This window comes from Rhincodon typus, chromosome 22, assembly GCF_021869965.1.
Source record: "Rhincodon typus isolate 14 chromosome 22, sRhiTyp1.1, whole genome shotgun sequence".
NCBI classification, from domain to species: domain Eukaryota; kingdom Metazoa; phylum Chordata; class Chondrichthyes; order Orectolobiformes; family Rhincodontidae; genus Rhincodon; species Rhincodon typus.
In genome coordinates, this window is record NC_063353.1 from 1,106,273 (window position 1) to 1,113,785 (window position 7,513).

A 7,513-nucleotide genomic window follows, 5' to 3' on the forward strand; every position below is an offset into this window, starting at 1 on the left:
ACACTGATCCAGTGACAGTGATACTGAACCAGTGACAGTGACACTGAGCCAGTGACAGTGACACTGAACCAGTCACAGTGATACTGAACCAATGACGGTGACACTGACCCAGTCACGGTGGCACTGACCCAGTGACAGTGATACTGAACCAGTGACAGTGACACTGACTCAGTGACAGTGACACTGACCCAGTAACGGTGACACTGACCCAGTGACGGTGACAGTGACCCAGTCACGGTGATACTGACCCAGTCACGGTGACACTGAACCAGTCACGGTGACACTGACTCAGTGACAGTGACACTGACCCAGTCACAGTGATACTGACCCAGTTGCAATGATATTGATCCAGTGCTGGTGATACTGAACCAATGATGGTAATGTATTGGATTTTGATTCTTCAAGAAAGTAAAAATGACTTTCAAATGTTTTTGCATTTTCCCATTGGCACTTGGCTGTTGTTGTAACATAACTGAGAGATGTTGACACTGCCCTGTGTCTCACTCTCTCTCTTTATAGGGACACGAACTACAAGTGCACACATTGACCTACAGCTAGATTTGGTGGATTGACCAATCCCTTGACATGGGCTGAGAAATGGTGCAGAAGAAGGAGGCACGGTCCCTGTCAGGGGAGCAATATCCAAAAAACACATACACCAGGGAAAGAAATTCTTGAAGTTTTCAAAAATGAAACTATCAAGTTTTTTTGACAAAGTAACAAATAAGAGGAATATGGTTGATAAGGTGTGTATGGACTTCCAAAATGCCTTTGATAAATTGCCATAGACAAGACTTGCCAGCAGAATTGAAGGCTGTGGAATAAATGAAACAGGTCAAGATGGAGGAGAAATTGCCTGACAAACAGAAATAGTGGTAAGATTTGCCATGGACTGTAGGAAATTATACAATGGGGTTCGCTGACTCCAACGTCAGAATTAGCACCGTTGCTTTTCATAATGTTTTCTAATTAAACAATTGTGAGTGTGATGGCCACAATTTTAAAAGTTTCAGGTAAATACCAAACTTGTAAATGTTGGGAACTGTGATGAGCAAACTGATAGTCTTCAAGAGCATGTTAATTTGGCAAGCTCATCTGTTAATGTTCTTAGTTACAACATGAATATTTCAATCCCATGAGTTTCAATTTCAGTCAACAGTGTCCTAGAAATGCAAAATACTTCCTGGAATTCGATGTAAATAGCATTCCTGGACATCTCCCCATTGACTATTTTAGTTACCTTTTTAAAACTTTAATGCAGGCCTGACCTAGCCTTTACAAACCCATGCTAACCCTCTCTGATCAGCTGAATATCTTCAGAGAGGTCAGCCACCCTAGTGATGAGTTAGTTTCCAACAACAGAAGCTTGACCTACTCTGGTTCCCCTCTTATCTTCTCTTCAGGAGCAGAGGGACACAATCAATTTTCCAGTCGCCAAGTGTGCTTCCTAAATTGAGAATTTTGGAAGATTATAATCAGGGCAATATTCTCACCTACTTCTTTGATATCCTAAGGCTACTTTGAACATAGGACACAGAAAACAGCCATTCGGTCCAAACAATCTGCCTCAGTGTCTATCCTCCACTACACCTTTCTTTAAATCTATCATTGTAACCACCTATTCCCTTCTTGCTATTGACTCTGACTTCCAACATCTGTAGTCCTTACTGTCTCTTTGCTCGATTGCTTGTCTGACTTCTCTCTAAACGCTCCCTGTAATCTTGAGTTCTACATTCTCATGACCCTGGCTGAAGAAGTGCCTTCTAAATTCCTGGTTGGATATCTTGGGGACTCTCTAACATTGACGGAGTCTAGTTGTGCTCTTCCCCACAAGAGGACACATTTTCTCTGTATCCATTCCATCAACGCCTTTCACCATTTTGAGGTTCTCTGTCTGGTAAGCTATCAGCCTTCTGTCTATAATCTATTCCCAAAGTGTAAAAACACGCATTTTGGTTATCTTGTTTTTGTGGGATGCAGTTGTGGCTAAATTTACTTATTGCCCACCCCTTATTACCCTGTGTTCCTGACAATGAAGGACCTTTTCTGGAAGTCTGGAAGGTGGACACAGTTCCAGCAGGCCGAGACTGAATCCTAGTGGGTGTATAATGAAGTTCTTACATGGGCTTTAGTTCCTTAGTTAGTGGTGAGATGAGAAGGCAGCATATGAACCTTCCTGTCCCAGGCTTAATCAGGGTCCCCACACAGTACCCTCCCATCCAATTAATTAGCAATCCAACCTCCAAATGTGACTTGGGGGAGGGCATTAGATTCCCTCTATTGCTTGAGGCAATGTCCCTCTGACTAGCACCATGACCTGGACCATATCCAGGCTTGGGTTGAAAACTGGCAAGTAACATTCACACCACACAAATGCCAGGCAATGCTCATCTCCACCAAGAGAGGATCTAACCATTGCCCCTTGACACTCAATGGCATTACTATCACTGAATCCCCACTATCAACATCTTTGGGGTTACCATTGACCAGAAACTCAACTAGACTCACCATATAAATACTGTGGCTATAACAGCAGGACAGAGGCTTGAAATACTGCAGCAGGTGACTAAATCCCTCCATCCCAATATCTGTCTACAATTCAGAAGTGCAATGGAGTACACCCCACTTGCTTGGACAAGTGCAGCTCCAACAACACTCAGGAAGTTTGATTCCAACCAGGTCAAAGCAACCCATTTGATTGGCACCACATTCACAAACATTCAACATTCAATCCCTTTATCACCAATGCACAGTAGTAGTAGAGTGCACCATCTGTTAGATGTACTACAAAATCCCAGCTAGTGTCCTTCAACAGCATCTTTCAAACTGAGACCTTTACTACCTTAATTTCCAGAAGGCGTCTGATACAGTGGCACACAGCAGCCTCATGGTGTAAAAGGCTCAGTAACAATGTGGATAGAAAATAGGGCTGAGTGATAGGAAACAGAGGGTCACGGTCAATGGATATTTTTCAGGCTAGCGGAAGGTTTGTAGTGGAGTTCGCACCACCACAAACACTCTGAGACAAAATTCCCTGAGGCCTTATTCATCGTGATTGGCAATTTCAACCAAGCCAACCTCAAGAGGGTGCTGTCAAAGTGCCACCAACACATCTCCTGCCCCACTAGAGGACTGAACATTCTGGACCACTGCTACACAACCATCAAAGATGCCTACCACTCCACCCCCTGCCCACACTTCCGAAAATCAGATCCACAGCGCTGTGTTCCTCCTCCCAGCTTACAAGGAGAAGCTGAAACGGGAGGACCCTACACAAAAAGAAGTACAGTGCTGGTCCGAGGCTGTGGAAGACCATCTCTGGTACTGCTTGGAATCAGTGGACTGGACTATATTCAAGCAGTTGGTGGAAAACCTAGATGAGCATGCTACCACTGTCACAGACTTTATTAGCAAGTGTGTGGAGGACTGCATACCGAGAAAGTCAATCCGGGTGTTCCCCAACTGGAAACCTTGGATGAACCGGGAAATTCGCTCCCTGCTGAAGACCAGACATGCAGCGTTCAAGTCGGATGACCCAGACCAATACAGGAAATCCAGAAATGATCTCTGCAAAGCCATTAGAGATGCCAAGAAGTAGTACTGGACCATGTTAGAGGCCCAAACCAGCCATACGGTCTATGGCAAGGACTAAACAACATAAGGGGATACAAAATGAAGCTGAGCAAGATAGCAGACATAAACACATCTCTCCCTGTTGTGCTCAGTGCTTTCTAAGCTCTGTTTGAGCAGAATGCCAGCAGCACATTGACACAGACGCACCTGTTCCCTCCATCACCACTGCAGACATCATATCGGTTTTCTTGGGAGTCAACCCAAGGAAAGCAATGGGCCTGGATGGAGTTCCCAGCCATGCACTTAGATCCTGCGCAGACCAGCTGGCAGAGGTATTCCCGACATCTTAAACCTCTCCCTCCTATAAACCAAAGTCCCCACCTGCTTCAAGAAGACAACCATCATCCCAGTACCATAGAATACATGCAACGTGCCTTAATGACTACTGCCCAGTGGCTCTGACCTCTATAATCATGAAGTGCTTTGAGAGGTTGATCATGGCCCACGTCAACTCTGGCCTCTCAGCCTGCCTTGATCCCCTGCAATTTACTTACTGACATAACAGGTCCTCAGCTAATGCCATTTCCCTGGCCCTGCACTCATTCCTGGAATATGTGGACAAAGACAACTATGTCAGACTCTGGCTCATCAACTACAGTTCTGCCTTCAACACCATAATCCCTTCCAGGCTGATCTCAAAACTCCAAGACCTAGGTCTCGGCTCCACCCTCTACAACTGGATCCTCGGCTTCCTGACCCACAGACCGCAATCAGTGAGGATAGGCAACCTCCTCCACAATACACTGGAGCCCCCCACGGATGTGTCCTCAGCCCCCTACTGTACTCCTTGTACACCCAAGACTCTGTTGCCAAATTCCGAACGAAGGCCATCTACAAGTTTGCTGATGACACCACCGCGGTAGGACAGATATCAAACAATGACAAGGCAGAATACAGAAAAGAGACAGAGGGCTTGATGACATGGTGCAATGATAACAACCCCTCTCTCAACGTCAGCAAAGCTAAAGAACTGATCATTGAGGTTGGTTGGCTCGCCGAGCTGGTTTGTTGTTCCACAGATGTTTCGTTACCGTGCTTGGTAACATCCTCAGTGCAGCCGAACAGCAAATCTACTCCGAAACTGATCATTGACTGCAGAAAGAAAGGAGGAGAATCCACCCCCATCTACATCAGTGGTGCTGAGGTTGAGAGTGTGGACAGCGTCAAGTTCCTCGGACTGACAATAAATAACAAGCTGTCCCGGACTTCCCATGTAGATGTGACAGTCAAGATGGCACAACAACACCTCTTCCTCCTCAGGCAGCTGGGGAAATTTGGTATGTCCATAAGGTCCCTCACCAACTTCTACAGATGCACCATTGAAAGCATGGTGTCCAGGTGCATAACGGCCTGGTATGGCAACTGCTCTGCCCAGGACCGTAAGAAACTGCAGAAGGTGGTGTGCACAGCCTGGACCACCATGGAAGCCAATTTGCATTCATGGACTTCATTAATATGGCCTGTTGCCACAGAAAGGCGACCAAAATCATCAAAGACCCATCACACAATGGTAATGCTCTCTTACAACCCCTTCCATCAGGCAGAAGATACAGAAGACTGAACACACACACCAGCAGGTTCAAGAACAGCCTCTTCCCTGCCATTATTAGACTGATGAATGGACTGTCTAACTTCAAATAATGCTGATCTTGTAAATGTTTATAACCTATATGCCTGTGTCCAAGATTTTTTTTTCACCCTGTGACCTGTATGTCTTTGCTTACTATGATCTTCCTGTACTGCTCGTAAACAAAGCTTTTCACTGTACTCAGGTACACATGACAATAAATCAATCAAATCAGGGGTCAGTATTGGGACCCTTGCTTTTCCTGATATAGATCAATGATCTGGACCTTGGTCTGCAGGAGATAATTTTAAAGTTTGCAGATGACATTGAACTTGGAAGAGTTGTAAGCTGTGAGGAGGACAGTGTGGAACTCCAAAAGGCCATTGACAAGTTGATGGAGTGGGGGGATAGGTGGCAGATGAAGTTCAACTCATGGAAGTGTGGGGTTATGCCTTTTGGTCAGAAGAACATTGAAAGACAGCATGAAATCCTTTTAGAATTCTGCATACATTTCTTGTCACCCTTCTATAGGAAAGATGTTAAACTTGAGAGAGTGCAGAAACAATTTACAAGGATGTTGCCAGGATTGGAGGGTTTGAGCTATAGGGAGAGGCAGAATAGGCTGGGGATATTTTCCCTGGAGTGTCGGAGGCTGAGGGGTGACCTTATAGAGGTGTATAAAATCATGAGGGGCATGGATAGGGTGAATAGACGAGGTCTTTTCCCCTGGGTGGGGGAGTCCAAAACTAGAGAGGCATAGGTTTAAGGTGAGAGGGGAAAGACTTAAAAGGGACCTGAGGGGCAACTTTTTTCACACAGAGGGTGATGTGTGTATGGAACGAGCTGCCAGAGGAAGTGGTGGAGGCTGGTACAATGACAACATTTAAAAGACATCTGGATGGGAATATGAATAGGAAGGATTTAGAGGGATGTAGGCGGAATGCTGGCAAATGGGAGTATGTCAGATTGGGTTGTCTGGTTGGCGAGGATGAGTTGGACCAAAGGGCCTATTTCTGCGCTGTATGACTCTATGATTCTATAGTATTGGGAGTACAATCTAAAGGGGGTGCAGGAGCAGAGGGAGCTGGGTGTATATGTGAACAGATCAGTGAAAGTGGTAGGACAGGTGGAGGGAGCAGTTAATAAAGCGTACAGTATTCTTCCTTTATTAATAGGGACATTGAGTACAAGAGCAAAGTGGTGATGGTGAACTTGTACAAGACACTTGTTAGACCTCAGCTGGAATATTGTGTACAGTTGTGGACGCCCCATTAGAGGAAAAGTGTGAACACACTGGAGAGAGTTCAGAAGTGTTTTACAAGAATGGTTTCAGGAATGAGAAACTTCAGTGATGAGGATAGACTGAAGAAGTTGGGACTGTTCTCCATGGAGGGAACAAGGCTAAGAGGAGATTTAACAGAGGTTTCCAAAATCATGACAGGGCTGTATAAAGTAGATAGGCAGAAACTGTCTCTGTTTATAAAGGAAAAAGCATGAGAGGGTTTGGATTGAAAGTGATGTGCAAATGAAGCAAGAGTGATGTGAGGTACACTTTGTCATTCTGTGAGTAGTTAGGGTCTGGAATATACTGCCTGGAAATGTGGTGGAGGCAGGTTCAACTGAGGCATGCGGGAGGATATTGGATGGTTATTTGGATAGAATTGTCTTCAGGCATATGGGGAAAAGACAGGAGTTGACACTTGATAATGGAACCAATGCACATTTGATGGGCTGAATGGTCTCCTTGTTCACTGTAACAATTCTGTGATTCTGCACTTCTAGAAGGGCAGCAGATACATGGGAACACCCCACGTGCTCCCCTCCAAGCCACTCACTATCCTGACGTGGAAACATATTACCGCTCCGTCGGTGTCACTGGGTCAAAATCCTCCGAAGGGCATTGTGGGTCTACCTACAGCACATGGACTGCAACGGTTCAAGAAGGTATCTCAGCAACACTTTCTCAAAGGCAACTAGGGCCGGGCAATAAATGCTGGCCCAGACAGCAACATCCATGTCCCATGCAAAAAAATTACATCTCTTAAACCACCTTCGGATATCTTCTCTGCTCCTAACAATGAAGTGTCAGACCTGGATATTCCAGGGTCTGGCTAAGTCCCTCCATAATGAGAGCAAGCACCTGCTGTCAACCACCTCACCGACATCATCTCCCTGTCAACAAGTCATAATTCCCTAAGGACAGGGCAAAAACTGGTTTCTGACCTGTGAGAGGGCGGGGACTGGACTCTGTCCCTGTGAGAGGGCGGGGACTGGACACTGACCCTGTGAGAGGGCAGGGGCTGGTATTGACCC

General features: G+C 45.7%; 1 protein-coding gene across 2 annotated transcripts in view; it reads right to left on the reverse strand.

Annotated features, from left to right (window-relative positions):
* The window catches only part of LOC109934535 (dynein axonemal heavy chain 3-like), a 429,003-nt gene that overhangs the window by 174,813 nt on the left and 246,677 nt on the right, over positions 1 to 7,513 (reverse strand). The window lies entirely within an intron of this gene.